We start from the raw sequence: 10,769 nt of genomic DNA on the forward strand, positions 1-10,769 counted from the left end.
GAAATGAAAAGAAAGTAGATAAAGAAATCACACGATAGAAATGAAAAAGAAATATATATAATAAATCAACCAACTCACACGAAAATCAAGAATTCACCCTTCAACTCCGCATGCACAATCTTACAAAATAACGCGTTTTAATTGTAGCTCGTCACCGCCCAGGGTTATGGCATCCAATATAAACACCTTAATCAAAGCCCGTCATCCATTCAGGATTATGGCGTCCAATATAAACACCTCAATCGTAGCCGGTCATCCACTCAGGATTATGGCGTCCGACTTACTTACTCAATCGTAGCCCGTCATCCACCCAGGATTATGGCCTCCAATATAAACACCTCAATCGTAGCCCGTCATCCACTCAGAATTATGACGTCCGACTCACTTACTTAATCGTAGCATGTCATCCACCTAGGATTATGGCGTCCGATCCCATACCCTTACACTAGTCACCACACATGTATTCACACAAATCACCGCACATGTACTCACACAGATCGTCACATAATATTGTTTCCTCATCTCCCACAACATCAACAAATAGGAAAACCAATTCCAAATAATATGTTCTCGTCTCCAAGCCATCATCAAAATCGAATCCCACATGCTCAATAATTTCCCCAAATCATGAATCAATCAAGTCATACAAATTGACACCACAATCAATAATGATCCAAGTCTCTCATGGACAATAAATGAAAGGATCACACTTTACTCAATTACACTTTATCAACATCAACTCAACAATATATCATAATTTATATCTTCAAGAGAAATGCTCGGAATGATAAATCAATCAATCAAATCAATACTTCACCCAATGCCATATCATCCAATATATATATTCCACGTAAATATATATATACGTAGTCACCCACAGAGGAATGACTACTAATACCAACTATAGTTCACACGTAGAAAAAACCGAGAAATTCATTTTTATATACTTAAAAACTCATTTTCTTAAAATCATTTTTCAAACATAACAATTAAATGTAATTAATGAAATTCCGTTCGTAAATGAACCATGTGAGATTTACTCACCTCCAAATCCTGCTGCGTCTTCACACAAAACCAGACAAGCACAAAATCATCCATACTCCGCTCACACAATTCAGTCAATCACCTAATCACATCAAGGTCACACTCAATACAACACAAATCACACAATTCGCAAAACACAATTATACGACGATCCAACAGTCGGATCCTCATCCGAGATCATCCAACGTCTTTGGAACACTTCTACGATCAATAAATCAAAACTACAAGTTGATCGAACAGTCGAATCCTCACGGATTGATAACCGAAACTATTGAAAGCCCTAAAAAGCTCAAATTCATAACTTGCTCATACGATTTCCAAAAATTACAAACTATTATATCGAAATGCTTGTATCGACAAGTAGATCGAACTAAGGAGCAGAAACTGCCCCAGAGGTGGCACCATAGTGGCGGCACCGCCACCAAACCAAAGTCAAAATTTGACAAAACTTCCAACATGAAAGTTCTTCATCTTTGCTCCAATTGAAATTTTCATAACTACACCATAATCAGATTATGAGCCAAAAAGTAGAATTTTACCTCGCAAGCAGAAGGATTCGAAAAACCCTAGTTTCAAAAACTCCAAAATTCGATCACCACATATCAAATCGCTGCAAGTCTTCTTGGGTGTAGCTTCTACTTCCTCTGGGCTAGAAAAGCTCTCTGAGCTATAGTGGTCGGAGCTGGGAGAACCAAGGCCGGGGACTGGAGGCAATTCCGGCTTCGTGTCGGCCTCTTCTAGGCGTTGTAATTTGAGCTACAGCTCGACCCATACTCGATTTCTTCCACAGACGTGTAGAGGGCAGCAAGGCGAGCAGAAACCCTGTTGGAATTGAAGAAAAAGGTGGCCGGACGATGGAGAAATCGGCCGGCGAAGGAGGGGGGGGGTGACTCGGGCTCGAGGAGAGAGAAAGAGAGGCCGAGTTTCCAGAAATGGAAATCCAGCTATTTTTGGCAACCTTCCAAAAATAGCTAGGGTTTTATCCTTTTATACCCAAAATGGAAACTTTTCCAAACGCGATAACTTCTTCATATTGTCGCGTATTGTCGTTATGAATTCGTATTGTCGCGTTCTACAACTTTCGTGAAGGTAGTTTTCAGAGAAACCCAACGAATAAAAAGTCAACCTTTTGACCCCTCGAAAATAAAATGTTTTGAGTAATTATTTATCCGAAACACTTCCGCTCCTCCCTCAAACCACGAAATCATCCCAAAAATCAACTTAATAAATTTCGGAAAATCATCATAAATTAATAATGAATTTCCAAGGTATTACAGAAACCGACTCCACCGAAACGGGATCGAAGCCAATAGCAAAGAAAAAATCCAATGGTGAATGGGGGGGGTGGGGGGGGGTGAAACACCCGTGTTTGAGCACCCATACACCTCTAGGTAAGTGTTTCTCACTTTTAAGAGGTAGCCATAAGAATCTTCATGGAACAAGTCTTTGGTAGTTGGAGGGGAGTTTATGTGAGGAAATGGGTGAGGGGAATCATGGAGGTTTGTGGATTTGAAAATTTTATGGGATGTTTGAAGAAAGAAGGAACAAAGTCCTCTAAATATAAACATAAGTCAGGAAATCACCACAAAGAGGGTATAACGCCACCACAGAGGATGTAAAGCCACCACAGAGGGTGTGAGAGAATCAAGGGAGATGAAGTGAGTGCAAGACAGAGCAAGGAGAGCCCTCCCCCCAACTCTCAAGCCACCTATCAAGATCTGGAGGCTAGGGATCACAATCTATGGATGAGAGAAGGGGGAGAGAGCTATAGTTCTAGATCTGGTTTCTCTCTCTAGTTTAGAGAGAGAGGCTCTCGGGCACGATAAAACTCTTTTACAATTAATTAATACTGAATGAACCAAAAAGAAGCACATTGATTAGATAGGCTATCAAAAGCTTAACACCAAAATATATCACATTCATTCTACTTCTTTGACAATGAATAATAGAAACCATGTTAAACACTTTATGCAATAGGCCTTTTCTGATGAAACTCTACACCTGTTATTCATGAAGGTAGTTAATTAAGTGCGGCAAATTAGGTAACAACTATCTCCCACCAGTATCAAAAACTCATGTTAAGAGGCACGTCTCCTTGAATTGCCATGTCTTCTTGCAAGTGTTCACAAGCAGTATTGAAGGCAACTGCAGTGAGACCTTGAAAGTAGCTATGATCACCATATTGAGCATGGTTTTCGGGGGTTATTGATGTCAAAGGATTATAGATGATACACATTCTCTGTATTCCTCCACACAGTATTATCTGTGATGGAATACACCCAAGAATTGGCACCTTCAGTATTCCAATCTTCTTACCCAAGAGTTGGGCACCAATATTGGAAAACACAGTTTCACATAAACAGCTTTAAGAACTTCCTCGACTCATGCTTCTATATATTTAGCTCCGGTTATCTATAGTGACATAAGGGTAGGGACTAGAATGACAGGACCCGCCCCGGATTTCACCCTAAAATCTGAAGTGGCCCTGCGGGGTCCACCTTATTAGAAATTCTTCCAAAAATTTGGCAGAACTTCCCCTAAAATGGACTACCCAAAACCTGTAGAATTGAAATTTACACTTGTAAATCACTCATCCTTATTCTCCTGGAGCCACCCTGCTCCCCAAATCACAACATCATCCAATTCACATAACACAAAACGCAACTTGAATAACATTAATCCCACAGGTAATCAGAGCAATTCTAATAGAAAGGTAAACAAGGAAAACCTAATTCAAAGGCAAACGTGGAAGCCATGCTGTTGACTATGCCTCAACTCCATGTACGCTAGACCTCACGCTAATCTTGCCTGCAAACTGGGCATTTGAAACCGAAGGACCCAGGGGAAAAGCATTTAAAAACCGTTAGAGTGAGTGGGAGAAAAATAACCAATCTCGAAGGAAAATAATTATAAGATTTAGTGCTTTCCCAAATTATCCTCTTAAAAACGAAGCATGCAGTAAAAATCTTGAAATTACTCTTAATCATCATCTTTACTCAAATCTCAATCAAGTAAAATAGAACATCTCGAAATCTTTTTAATCAAATCCCTCACATACATAATGATACTTCAAACTTCTCGGTAACTTACTCATATCTCAAATCATGTCTCAAAATAGACGATGACTAAAAAGGACTGCCGATTAGTCATCTCATGCCACCTGGAGGAGACTGCCGACCAGGGACGCATCGGAGGGGACTGCCGACCGGACGAGGAGGTGATGGTTAGAGGGAACTGTCGACTAACCATAGGTAACTAGAGAGAACTGCAGACTAACTACCTCACGTTATCTGGAGGGGACTGCCGACCAGATGACACATTGGAGGGGACTGCCGACCAGACTTAACTGGAGGGGACTGCCGACCAGGTAATGCATGCATGCGCTAACTTATTTACCTCCTCAATAAACTGGAATCAACCTCTTCCAAATAATTACTTTCGGAAAGAAACTCGATATTAACTCAACAAATCCTCAATAATTCACCGAAAGCATAACTAAAGAATATCTCGATAACTCAAAGCTCAACTTCTCAATAAATCCTCGAAAGCATAAATCAAATACTCGGTAAATCAATAAATGCTTTCGGAAAAAAATCTCACAATATAACTTCAAAGCTGATAAATTCGGAGCTCATAACTTAAAAAATTTCAATAATTCCATCATGCTCAAATATTTGCTAAATCATTCGTACTCGTATCATCATATAAATCGATATTCGAAATCAATAATTCTCATAATAATTTCTTAATCAATTGCTTCCCGAAAATCACTTATTAACTCAATAACTCAAAAATCAATAAATGCTTCCAAAAAAGAAAACTCAATATAAATTCTGTAAATCCTCAATAATCACCGGAAGCATATTTCAATCAATCTCGTTAAATCAAATACTCAAATATTATCAACATGCCACTAAGTATAATTTAGGAGGTTCCGATAAATCAACAATTAAAGGAAATCATTATATCATAAAATCATATATTAAATCTCAACCAGAACACAATAAAATAGATCAAATATTGCATGCATAATTATTTAAAATCAAATGTCCACTCACAGTACTGTTTAGGCGACCATGCAAACGGTTTCCCTCGTCGAGCAGTAACTCGGTACGTCGTCTTGTACACAATTATAATTCTTGAATAACTATCCGGAAATTAAACACGAATCCCACGTCATATCCTCATAATTCAAAATTTTCATTAATTCTATGATTCAATCCAAATTTTACCTCTAATACCAATTCATTAATTTAAAGGTTCTGAGGCAGAACAAAGAGATATCCGACGGTCAGATTCTCGTAAATCAATAATGGAATTCTAAATTCCGGACAGTTCGTAATCAACACAACTTTTCTTCAATTCTAACCAAATTCACATTTACGAGCTCTATATCAAATATATGATTTAATAGGCTAAAAATTGCAGCCAGAAAACTGCCCTACACGTCGCCCACAGTGGTGGCACCACCGCCACCATCTCCAATGGCCACCAAATTTTGGCAATAGTACCAACTCAACAAACACAAAAACTTTCTCAACTGTGTCAAAGTCAGAAAATGAGTAGAAGTACCTCAACAATTAAGGAGAAGTTTGAACCCGATTTGTGAATGGTGACCCAGAATTTCAAACCTTCGATTCTTCCCTCTCGCTTCAAATAGCTGTAAAAGGTTCAGGGAGCATCATCTATGTCTCAAGGCACTTCCAATGGACTAAGGTTTATCGACGGAGGTGGCCAGAATCGGGAGATATCGGCGTTGACTCAAAACTGCTACAGTGACCGTCTTCTTCTTCTCATTGCTGCGTCTTCTACAGTTCAAATTAAGCTACCAAACGAATCCAGAAATGAAGAGAAGGAAGAGAGCTTTCCAATGATGACTTATGTGTCAAAATCCGTCTCCGGATGAAGAAGTTATGGCCGGAAGAGGGTGAAAAGGTCAGAGAGGAAGAGAGAATCGGGGAGAGCGAAGAGAGAGAGCTCGGTAAGTTTCTGAATAAATGGAAACTTACCACAGTAACTCGGCTATTTATAGACAAATTATCATGAACAGTAACTTTGGTATTTTAGCCATAACTTTCTCATACGAACTCCGATTTTTCATACCATATGTGCACGCGCTCGGTTTAACATCCTCTACAACTTTCATGAAGAACATATTCTCAAATTTTGACCCGAAAAAAAAGAGTCAACTTTTAGGGCCACTGAAAGTATCGAAACAAAGTAAAAACTGAAAGTAATTGTTGTTTACCGTCCAAATGACTAGTAAACTAGTAAATTGAGGTACGAGACATAACATAGAAACTATGCAGTTTCGTCGCTTTGCTGGGGCAGAGTAGGAGATATGGAACCCTCATATTCGAACTAGGAGGCAAAAGGATATCATGGCCATAGGCCCGGACTTGGGATTTTGAGGCTTGAGGCGAAAAATAAAAATGGACCGACATTTTTTATAGGAAAGAAATGCAACTTGCCAACTAAACCAATCTCATTGTTTGGTAAAAGGCTTATATTTTATTTACTTAATAATGTTTTTTTAATACCCCGGCCAAAAAAGAAATATTAGGGCTCGACGAGGCACTGGGCCTGAGGCAGCCGACTCATGGGTCTCATATCAGGTCTGGCTCAGGCATTGGTTGTGGGAATATATTTTTGAACTTGTTACGGTATATATTTTTAACACATGTTTTGAAACAATGGCTAGGTTTTTATTTTTCTTCTAGGAACCTGGTCCAAAATTAATACTTAAGAGGAGTTTCCTCTCTCTCTCTCTCTCTCTCTCTCTCTCTCTCTCTCTCTCTCTCGGAAAGCCTAAAGGCAGGTTTTTTGGTCTGGGAAATCATCGTCGTCCGGCAGCGCCTAGACTCACTGGTAGCCTCTGGCCTCACCGTTGTCACGAGGTTGGCTGCCGGATGGGTATTGGATGGGCTATTGCTCATGGGATGGCATCAGATGGGGGTTTGCTCGGGCCTTGCGGATGGTCTGGCTGGGATGGAGTTCAAAGGTGGTGGTCGTGGCTAACAGATCCTGCCATCGAACCCTGATGACGGTGACATCGATCTGGCTGGTTTAGCGGTGGCTCGGGGTTGGGTTTCTCCGTGGTGGTTGTGGGTTGAGGCAACGTGTCTCGTGTTGTTTTGGGTCATAGATGGTATGCTCATGGTGCCCCGGATCGAAGCGGTGCAGGTCGTGGCGTGTTCCGTGCGGTTTTGGGTCGCATGCGGGGATCGTGGGGTGCAGATCGAGACAATGCTGGTCATGGAGGCATGCGGAGGACGGAGCTTGGCTGGCTGGTATGTACGACGGGGATGGAGCTTGGCTGGCAGGTGGACTGGTCCGGACTAGGCTATTGGGTCTTGGGTGGACCTTTGCTTGATGTATATCCTATTTGGGCTTTGAGTTTATGGGTTGGGGTTTTACCCTAGTCCAATAGCTTCTCATTTGGGCTAGGGTTTAGGCCCTTGGCCCAACCCTATGTTTTTAGTTTTGTCTAAATTCAATAAATTCCTTGTATTAGGAACCTAGATCTCTAGCGCCTTCGGCGTAGTACCAAAGGAGGATCTCTGTTATCTCTACGATCTGAAATGTATAATGAGTGGGTCTATTTCTATGTACCACTGTGGGTACTACCACTACCTTCTTGTCTGTCTATGTCTTCAAATGACAGCGGAAGGGTATGTAACGGCATATTCTGGCTTGATAAATATACTATTTTGCCCTGTGGGCTTGATTAAAAAAAAATGGCTAGGTTTTTTCGTAGCAAAGTTTAGTGTCTGTACCATATTTCACCTTATAGCAGTAGTGGCCAGATGTAAAGAACTCAATATTCGTTTACTTTTCTTAATTTTGTTGTAAATATTATTATCTATGTGGATGTCCATGTAAATACTCATTAGTTATGTACTTTGATGTAAACCCTACCTCTATATAAAGGAGGCTAATGAGACTGAATGAGGATAATTCTGCTTCCTCCCAACTATTCTCTCTTCATCTTCTCCCTACTTTATAACATGTTATCAGCACGCTTTACTTTATTTTGTTTTCATTTAACTCTATGATGATCCATGAGGTTAATGGTGCAATTCCATTGCTTTGACCAATAACTTTGATGTATGAGTTTTATCTTGTTTATTGATTTTATTTATCGCAAACTCGTTTGATCAAACCTTCGTATTGATCAATAACGATAACTCAGTGCATGATATATCTGATTTGTTTTATTGGGTTTATCATCTACATGTTCTTCTTTATCTAGTAAATGAGTATACCGGTAGATCTTATATATATATATATATATGTGTGTGTGTGTGTGTGTGTCTATCAAATTGCTTGGATATACATGATACCATGATGAACAGTTAGCGTTCATGTCCAATGAAAGTTTCTTGCGATACCAATTTGGTTTATCATTGTGATCATTGATTTATATCTAATTATGTTGATCCCCTAAATATGCATGAGATATGATCATATATGAGAGCAAATCATGTTTTGTTTTACTGTGAATATCAAAATACTAATGGTCTCTGTGTATAGGTTGTTTGGTATTTATTTATTTACATATACCTCAATTCTCATGTAGATAGAGAACTGCGAGACCATACTTAGACATGGGTTCTCACAAGTAAGGATTTGTGACGGCACAAAAAGTTGCGCAAGCATATATTTGAGAGGGCAGATTCTTTTGTCTGATTATTGGCATATTTGGTACGCCTGAATTAAGCGCACAAAATTACCTTGCAAAAGACAATTGTTAGTATAGGAAAAGCAGGGATCGTTCAGTCCGGGGATTGAGGGTACACCTGTAATTGCAAAAATAAATTAATAAAACTAAAAAGTTTTATGTACAAAAATAACAAATAAAGAATTAAAATAATAAAGTAAAAAGTATTATGTACAAAAATAAAACAAAGAATAGAAATATATACAAGTTAATGTAAAAAGGGGGGATTGGAGTTTTCAAAACGCAAACAATAATAAAAGAAAGAAAATGTTTCAATTTTTAGGGATTCCAAATCAGATGTATGGACGTTGAGAACTTCGTAATCCACCACTAGCTAAGATAAGAGAAAGACAATTTAACCTAATCTTCAATTACTAAGGCATGTGAATGAAACCAATCAAGAACTTTAGGATCGCCGCTAAAGCCTTATTTTTCCCAAAATTACTTAGAACCGTGAACGCACTGCATCCTAAGCTTGCTTATATGCAATCAAGGTGTAGAACGCTACCCTATCAAATTAACTCATTAAGCACACATAAACACATTAAGCTCTTTGGAAAGATTGATTTTAGAGTACAAAACTAGTGAGGAACGCCATCCTAGCATGCATTCTATTTGTTTGATTTCACCTAACATGTAGGCTTTACTACTTGAGTATTTTAAGACCGTGAACGCACTGCACCTGAAAACTAGCTCCAATTACATGCTCATATTTTAGGTGATCAATCTAAGACATAAACATATAAAAGATTTTATAAAACAAAACCAAACAAATCATTCACAAAACCTTGTAATCGAAAAAGATATTCAAAAGCTAAATATCCATCACATAACTAGGATTTCATACTAGTTCTCAACAAGAAAATTACTCACTCATAGTTTGGAAATCCAAAAACAAAATAAAACCAAAAGAAATTACAAGGAAAAAGATAGAATTACACCATGAAGGGAGTGGATGATGAAAAGCTTGAGATGTTGATCTTGAATCTTGAAAGCAAGACTTCACTATCACGGCACAAGGTGGATGATGCCGGCTAGGAGGCTTCATGGCTTGTTCTTCTCTTCTTCTCTTTGCTTGGAAACTTGAAACTTGAAACTAGATGATGGAAAGGAAATTGCAAAGGAAGTGGAGAGACAAAGAAGATGGAATGGATGAAGGAATGTCTATAGGAAAATGGAAAGAAAATGGAGAGACAAAGAAGATGGAATGGATGAAGGAAATGTGTGTAGGAAAATGGAAAGAAAATGGAGAGACAAAGAAGATGGAATGGATGAAGGAATGTGTGTCGTAGAATCAGAGGAGAAGGTGTTTATATAGGGAAGAAAAAGAAGAGTGAAATGATGAGTGGAAGAACAATAATGAAAGTGATTTGTAAAATATGGAAAAGATAGAGAAATGATGAAATGAAAGCAAAGCATGAAGGTGCAGCAACATGGAAGTGATGATGATCTATTAAAGAGATTGTAGAAGAAAAATATATCCAAGGAAAAAGAGAAAAGCATCTAGCTTTCTTCATGTGGGTAGGAAACATGAACATGTGAATATTGAGCTGGTTTTAGGTCAGTTTCTACCCCTTTATTCCTTCAATTATTTCTCCAACAACACTTCATTATATGCCTTCGACTTCTTCATATTAAATGTTCTACTATGAGTGTAGATCATCCTGACAAATTTTCAGAGTTTTATTCCATGCGGTTGGGCCGAAAATGCTACTGGACCTCTTACAGGTCGAGTTTTCCAGTTTTGCTTCTGTAGAAAATTGGACTGATTGTTTGAAGGCCTTCCACTCATAGTTTGCTCTGGCACTCTTCATAAGAAATGATCCTTGGGCTTTCTGAAATGAATCTGGAAAGTTTCAACTCATTTGGAGTTCGGATGGTTAGTCTGCCACTCCTCATTTCTTGTCTAGCTCGCTTTCTCATTGGCTCAATTTCTCCAAGACAGGCTTTGTCAGGCCAAAATGCTCATTTTGGGGCCAAACAGCTCATTTCATCATCATCTACC

The sequence above is a fragment of the Rosa chinensis genome, chromosome 2 (genome assembly GCF_002994745.2).
Source record: "Rosa chinensis cultivar Old Blush chromosome 2, RchiOBHm-V2, whole genome shotgun sequence".
NCBI classification, from domain to species: Eukaryota; Viridiplantae; Streptophyta; class Magnoliopsida; order Rosales; family Rosaceae; genus Rosa; species Rosa chinensis.